This window comes from Rhineura floridana, chromosome 15, assembly GCF_030035675.1.
Source record: "Rhineura floridana isolate rRhiFlo1 chromosome 15, rRhiFlo1.hap2, whole genome shotgun sequence".
NCBI lineage: Eukaryota > Metazoa > Chordata > Lepidosauria > Squamata > Rhineuridae > Rhineura > Rhineura floridana.
Window position 1 is genome coordinate 35,743,698 of NC_084494.1, and position 7,852 is coordinate 35,751,549.

Consider the following 7,852-nt stretch of genomic DNA (forward strand, 5'->3'; position numbering starts at 1 on the left):
ACTGGATTACTGTAATGTGCTCTACGTAGGGCTGCCCTTGAAGACAGTTCGGAAACTACAGCTGGTGTAAAACGCGGCAGCCAGGCTGTTGACAAGGACCAATCGGTCCACGCATATAACACCTGTCCTGGCCCGTTTGCACTGGCTCCCTATTTGTTTCCGAGCCAGATTCAAGGTGCTGGTTTTGACCTATAAAGCCTTACATGGTGTGGGACCGCAGTACCTTGTGGAACGCCTCTCCTGCTATGAACCTACCCGTCCACTTCGTTCAGTATCTAAGGCCCTCCTCCAGGTACCAACTCATCAACATGCCCGGAGGATTACTACTAGATCTAGGGCCTTTTCTGTGGCGGCCCCCGAATTGTGGAACAGCTTACCAGAGGAAATACGCCTGGCGCCTACGGTATTTTCTTTTAGGCGCCAGGTTAAGACCTGGCTATACTCCCAGGCATTTTAATGTTTTAATGTTTAATGTTAATTGTTCATCTTAATGTTTTGAATTTTCCTGTTATTTGAATTGGATTTTATTGTGACATGGTATTTTAACTCTGTCTTGTACACCGCCCAGAGAGCTACTAGCTATGGGCGGTTTAAAAATGAAATGAAATAAAATAAAAATAAAAAGCAGACACAGGGGATGGGTATTCCCTTTGTTTACTTATATATTTATTACATTTGTATACTGCCCCATAGCCAAAGCTCTCTGGGCGGTTTACAACAATTTTTGTCTCCAACACTGACCAATCAGAGATTTATTGCCTCTGAACACCAAAGTTCTATTTTTAGCCAATTATGGATAGCCACCTAAATCTCCTCTCCATGAACCTGCCTAATCTCTCTTTATGGCCACCTACTACTATTATATTTATATCTTGCCTTTCCTCTGAGGAGCTCAAGTCAGCGTACATGATTCTTTCTTCCTACACTTTGAAGTAGGTTAGGCTAACTAACTGGCCCAAAGTCAACCAATGAACTTCATTGCTGGGGGTACATGGACTTGGGTCCCCACTCCTAGCCTGGCTCTGACTTTACACACCAGCTCAATGTAGGTAACTATGAAGTCATCCAGTGCAGCAAATCCTATCAGTTAGTTAAGCTGACTGAAGTAATTCATTTTGTAAGGTCTCGGCATACTGCAAATCAGTTCCACTAGATGACCCCAAGTGCCATTTTTTAAGAGAGAACACTTCCTTCCGATTGACCCTTTTTGATCACTTTTGATGGCAGACAACTATTCAGTTTTTTAAGAAAACAGAAAATGATTTGCGAGAGGCAACGCTTCCCATGGGGCTATACATTTCTTATGCCCAAGCTACTTCTGGCCAAACAGGTTTTTAACACAATACAATGATTTACCAGAGGAAAAAAGAAGGATGAACATATTCACTAGGAGCTTCTCTTTCAAACTGGCTACAGCTCTTTGGGGAAAAAAACATCGTCCATCTCCAGTCTTGAGTTGGCCTCTGTTCCTCCCACTCTTCTCCCTATCACCTTTTCATGAACGCAAAATTACACACATCTCATGACATCTCCATTCCCAACTGTTACTATGGCAGTAAGGGACAGCTGCTTCCAAACCACCTGGGAGGGATAGGTGACAGTCTCCTCCCTCCTCTTCACATAAACACTCTCCCCTTCCCCTCCAATTTGCTATTGAACAGGTGGTGGTGGTGGTGATATCCACCCACTCACCTCTCACTCTGCCACCACAGAGGATGGAGATGCAATCCTTCCATATGCATTCAGTCCACAGTCGGTAAGATGCAGGTTACTTTCAATATCTTGCTTTTTTTAAAAGATAACACAGATATATTGCGCAGGCCTGTGCATGTGTGGGTCACTCATTTCTTTCCCCATTCCTACAAGGGGAAGGGGCCAACTATCCTTCCCATTTACTACACCCAGCTTCAAACCTAATCACTCTCCGGAAGAACTTCAGAATAACCCCCAACCATACGCTTATCAAATGCACCAGACTTCATCTCACTACAGTGGTTATTTGGACTAAGATACGTCAATTGTCTGCCCTTCCCCATTTCCAGTGCTAAACAGACAACTACTGACCTGAAGTGATTAGTAACCTAAATCCTAGACATTAACTATAAAGCAAGGTTCACTGAAATCAGTGGGATGCACTACCGGTCTCTGATTCTTAGGGACAAACAGAATTTTAGATCATAATCATAAATTGCTTTTGGCTTGAGGGCTGACAAATTGATCCCTCCCTTGAGATCAGCCACTCACTCACAGCCACTTATGTATATCATCTCTACCGACTATGTGTCACTAATCGTGTTTGAGACACCACTAGATGTAGTATTCTCCCTGCTGCCCTCACCTAGCATAAGGTGTATCTAAATACACGTAGAGAAAGACCGCAGCTCAGTGGTAGAGAACATGCTTTGCATGAACAAGGTTCCAAGTTCAATCTCTGGTGTCTCCAAGTAGGGCTGGGAGAAAACCCTGCAGGAAACCCTGGAGAGACACTGCAAGTTGGTGTTGACAATACTGATTTAGATGGAGTTGCACTTAGTATAAGAGTTGGACTTAGTATAAGTCAGCTTCCTTCATGCAGAAAAATAGCTAGCATTTTCTAGCCCCTGTTCTTTGAGGGTCAGCCCCCCCCCCCCATCTCCAGAAGATTTGGGGAGGAAATCCATCACACACACACATCAAATTTCCCTCTGTAACAAAGTCCTGTAGAAGCAATTTCCTGTTTGCATGGGGACATCCCTGTTGGGCGATGGGATGGAAAGGAAGGTATAACTGTCCTCCTTAATTCTGGGGGTAATAACCCAAGAAAGATGTATCCTGTATATACACTCCAACATTTATTTATTTATTATTTCAATTTATATACCGCCCTTAGCAGAATAGCTCTCAGGGCGGTGAACAAATAAGATAAAATACAATATATCATAGTAAAAAATCACAAAAACATGTACAAACAAACAACAGAAAGCACAACAAAAACGAAATACAACACAAATTAAGAAGGATACATGTTAAAAGTAGAAAGATTAAGAAAATTAAAAGATTAAAATGCCTGGGAGCATAAAAAGGTCTTTACCTGGCGCCGGAAAGATAGAAGTGTAGGCGCCAGGCGTACCTCTTCGGGGAGGCTGTTCCACAACTCAGGGGCCACCACAGAAAAGGCCCTAGATCTAGTAACCACCCTCCGGGCTTCCCGATGAGCTGGTACCCGGAGGAGGGCCTTAGATTCTGAACGAAGTGAACGGGTAGGTTCGTAGCGGGAGAGGCGTTCCACAAGGTATTGAGGTCCCACGCTGTGTAAGGCTTTATAGGTCAAAACCAGCACCTTGAATCTCGCCCGGAAGCAAATAGGGAGCCAGTGCAGACGCGCCAGAATAGGTGTTATATGCGAAGACCGACTGGTCCTCGTCAATAGTCTGGCAGCCGCGTTCTGCACCAGCTGAAGCTTCCGAACTGTCTTCAAGGGCAGCCCTACATAGAGCGCATTACAGTAATCCAATCTTGAAGTTACCAGAGCATGAACAATGGAGGCGAGGTCGTCCCTGTCCAGATAGGGGCATAGTTGGGCTACCAGACGAAGATGGTAAAACGCATTCCGTGCCACCGAGGCCACTTGGGCCTCGAGAGACAAGGAAGAATCGAAAAGAACCCCCAAACTACGTACCTGTTCTTTCAGGGGGAGTGTAACCCCATCCAGAACAGAGTGAACATCCACCATCTGAGCAGGGAAGGCGTTCACCAGCAGTGTCTCGGTCTTGTCTGGATTGAGTCTCAGTTTATTAGCTCTCATCCAGTCCATTATCGCGGTCAGACAACGGTTCAGCACATCAACAGACTTACCTGAAGAAGATGAAAAGGAGAAATAGAGCTGCGTGTCATCAGCATATTGATGGCAACGCACTCCAAAACTCCTGATGACCACACCCAGCGGCTGCATGTAGATGTTGAAAAGCATGGGGGACAAGACCGACCCCTGAGGGACTCCACAATGGAGAGTCCATGGTGTCGAGTGATGTTCCCCAAGCACTACCTTCTGGTGACGGTCCGCGAAGTAGGAGCGGAACCACTGCCAAGCAGTGCCCCCGACACCCAACTCCGCGAGTCTCCCCAGAAGGATACCATGGTCGATGGTATCAAACGCCGCTGAGAGATCAAGGAGAATCAACAGAGTCACACTCCCCCTGTCCCTCTCCCGACAAAGGTCATCATACAGGGCGACCAAGGCTGTTTCGGTGCCAAAACCGGGCCTAAAACTGGATTGAAACGGATCTAGATAATCGGTTTCATCCAAGAGCGCCTGGAGCTGGCCGGCAACCACCCGTTCCAAAACCTTGCCCAAAAAAGGGACATTCGCCACCGGTCTATAGTTGTTCAAGTTATCTGGGTCCAAGGAGGGTTTCTTTAAAAGAGGTCTCACTACTGCCTCCTTGAGGCTACCAGGGACTACTCCCTCCCTCAAGGAGGCATTAACCACTTCCTTGGCCCAACCGGTGGTTCCAGCCCTGCTAGCTTTCACTAGCCAAGATGGGCAAGGATCCAGAACAGACGTGGTTGCCTGAACCATTCCAAGCACCTTGTCCACTTCCTCGAGCTGCACCAACTGAAACTCATCCAATAATGAAGGACAAGGCCATGTTCCGGACACTTCAATGGATTCATCTGTCGCAACATCGGAGTCAAGATCCCTGCGGATACATGCGATCTTATCTTGAAAGTGTCCAGCAATTTCGTTGCAGCGGGCTTCCGATGTTTCCGTAGTATCGTGGGGGCCAGAGTGTAAGAGCCCACGCACGACTTTAAAAAGCTCCGCTGGGCGGCATAGGGATGATCTAATAGAGGCAGCAAAATAAAGCTTCTTTGCTGTCCTTACCGCTTTTGTATACAACTTATTGGTGGCACTTACCAAGGCATGATTGTATCCACTGGGAGTTTTCCTCCATCTGCACTCCAGCCTCCTCCTCTCATGTTTCATCGCTCTCAGCTCCGGGGTATACCACGGAGCTGTATGAGCTCTACAGCGGAGGGGGCGCGCGGGAGCGATTGTGTCAATAGCCCGGGTCATTTCCGTATTCCACAGTGCGACCAGGGCCTCGACAGGAGCACCAGTCCTATCAGCCGGAAAATCTCCCAGAGCCCTCTGAAAACCTGCGGGATCCATCCGGCTCCGGGAGCGGATCAACTTAATAGATCCTCCACCTTTGCAGAGGGAAAGAGCCGCTGTAAGTCTAAATCTCAGCAAGCGGTGATCTGTCCATGACAATGGGGTAGATGAAAAACACCCCACCGCCAGATCACCATCTCCATGTCCAGTGGCGAAGATCAAATCAAGAGTATGTCCTGACACATGCGTTGGGCCGGTAGAAAATTGAGACAGCCCCATTGTTGTCATGGAGGCAATGAAGTCCTGAGCTGCACCAGATAAGACAGCCTCGGCATGGACGTTGAAATCCCCCAGTACCAAAAGTCTAGGGGATCTCAAGAGCACCTCGGAGACTATCTCTGTCAGCTCAGCTAAGGAAGCTGTTGGGCAGCAAGGTGGACGGTACACCAACAGTATTCCTAGTCTGTCTCCCTGGCCCAATACAAGGTGGAGACATTCCAGACCAGTCGCCATCTGGACAGGGTGCTTGGTGAGAGGGAAAGAACTCCTATAGACCACAGCGACCCCCCCTCCCCGGCCCTCAGATCTACCACAGTGCTGAACCAAATACCCGGGTGGACAAAGCTGGGAAAGAGCAACTCCTCCCTGATCAGCCACCCAGGTTTCAGTTATACATGCCAGGTCGGCACCCTCCTCCAGAATTAAATCATGGACAAGTGAGGTTTTATTATGTACCGACCTGGCATTCAAAAGCAGCACTTGGAGATAAGAGAGCTGGCTGATAGGACAACCAACAAACCTGTGGGTATGAGGAGAACCGGAACAAGGCACAGACACAATTTGTCTGGGACGAGTTCCCCTTACCTGGCCTGTTCTCCTCCTAACGCCATACCTCCCATTACCCGTCACTATGTTAATTGGGGCCCCCGAAAGCCCCCCCACAAAGGATGGAATCTTTTCTCCCAGGCACATGTTAAAAATACACAAACTCACACAGACAAGCAATCATACAATCATTCACCCAACAGTAACGCACACACACACCGAACAAACAACGTTAAAATTAATTAGTCCTCTTCAAACAACAATGGCAGTCTCGGAGGCCCCAGCCAAAAACGAGCCGCCAGCGATGGCACATGGGGAAGAAGAAGAAGAAGAAAATATAGAATGCATTTCAAGATAATACTCAGACTTGGGAGCTTGGAGTGGCCTCAGGAACACAGGAAGCTGTCAGCCCAAGTCACACCATTAATCCAGGTAGCTCAGTATTCTCTGGGCAGCTGGCAGCATCCCTCCAGAATTTCAGACAGTCTCTCCTTCCCAGCCCCAGCTGGGGGTGATGGGGTTGAACTTGTGTTGTTGATATATGCCTTCAAGTTGATTATGACTTATGGAGACCCTATGAATCAGTGACCTCCGATAGCATCTGTTATAAACCACCCTGTTCAGATCTTGTAGTTCAGGTCTGTGGCTTCCTCTATGGAATCAATCTATCTCTTGTTTGGCCTTCCTCTTTTTCTACTCCCTTCTGGTTTTCCCAGCATTATTGTCTTTTCGAGTGAATCATCTTCTCATTATGTGTCCAACGTAGGATAACCTCAGTTTCATTATTTTAGCTTCTAGTGATAGTTCTGGTTTATTTGCTTTAACCCCCAATTATTTGTCTTTTTCACAGGCCATGGGATGCGCAAAGCTCTCCTCCAACACCACATTTCAATTGACTTTATTTTTCTCTTATCCGATTTTTTAATTGTCCAACTTTCACATCCATACATAGAGATCAGGAATACCATGGTCTGAATGATCCTGACTTTAGTGTTCAGTGATACATCTTTGCATTGGAGGGCCTTTTGAACTTGGGAATTTCTATATACAAAAGCGTATGCTCTACCAGTGAGTTATGCATCTCTCTCCCTTGACATCCTGGGCCCTGAAGTAGCAGCCATCTCCACTGAATCATACTATAGAAGGTGTCCCCAGTGAGGTTAGATGAAAAGGCTATGAAACATCTTCCAGAAGAAGGGAAGCATTCAACCATGACTTTTAGCAAATATTCAAAAGGAGCACAAAACATTTTAGGGAAACATGATATTCAACACATTCTGTGTTCTAAAACAAGTTCTGTGGGACGTCTTACCAGCCTTTGTGTACAGATGCTCAAGTGGGATGGTTGGCGAGCATCTCTGTGTTTTGGAAGGATCATGCACCCCCTCTTTCAAGACTTTAGTCATGCTAAATGAACCTGCCATGTTCTTTCTGGGGGCAACAATCAATGGGGAGGAGCTAGGGGAGAAGAACCATCTATTCCTTGGCATGGGATGCAATTCATATAGCAAACTATATACCCTTCTGTGCCTCAGTAACTATGGAAGACAATGTCCAACCATCCCTTTCCCGTATAACCTTTCTTAGAAAGAGAGGAAAAGAACTTTACAGAGAGACATTTAGCAGCTCACCCAAAACCATGTGTACTTGTGGAGGGGGGAGGTTTCTGAGTAGCAGCACTAGCAACCACGTCTTCCTATAGTCACTCTCCTGGAAATAGTCCCAGGTCCACTTTCTAGGAGAATATTCCACATACCTTGGGGGTAGATGGAGAGAGGACTATCTATACCCTCCTATCACTTGTGGAGTAATGACTGTGTAAGAAGAGGGTGGGCCAAGAGCGTCAACCATTAGTGTAGTGGCAAATTCAGAAGTGCAGGGTCCCTTCATTATAGTCACAACCACACCCCTTTCCCCCATTTTAGCTACTGC

The 7,852-nt window shown here is 46.8% G+C and overlaps 1 protein-coding gene across 2 annotated transcripts in view; it reads right to left on the reverse strand.

Moving 5' to 3' along the window:
• STRN4 (striatin 4) overlaps window positions 1-7,852 on the reverse strand; it is a 29,546-nt gene that overhangs the window by 20,672 nt on the left and 1,022 nt on the right. The window lies entirely within an intron of this gene.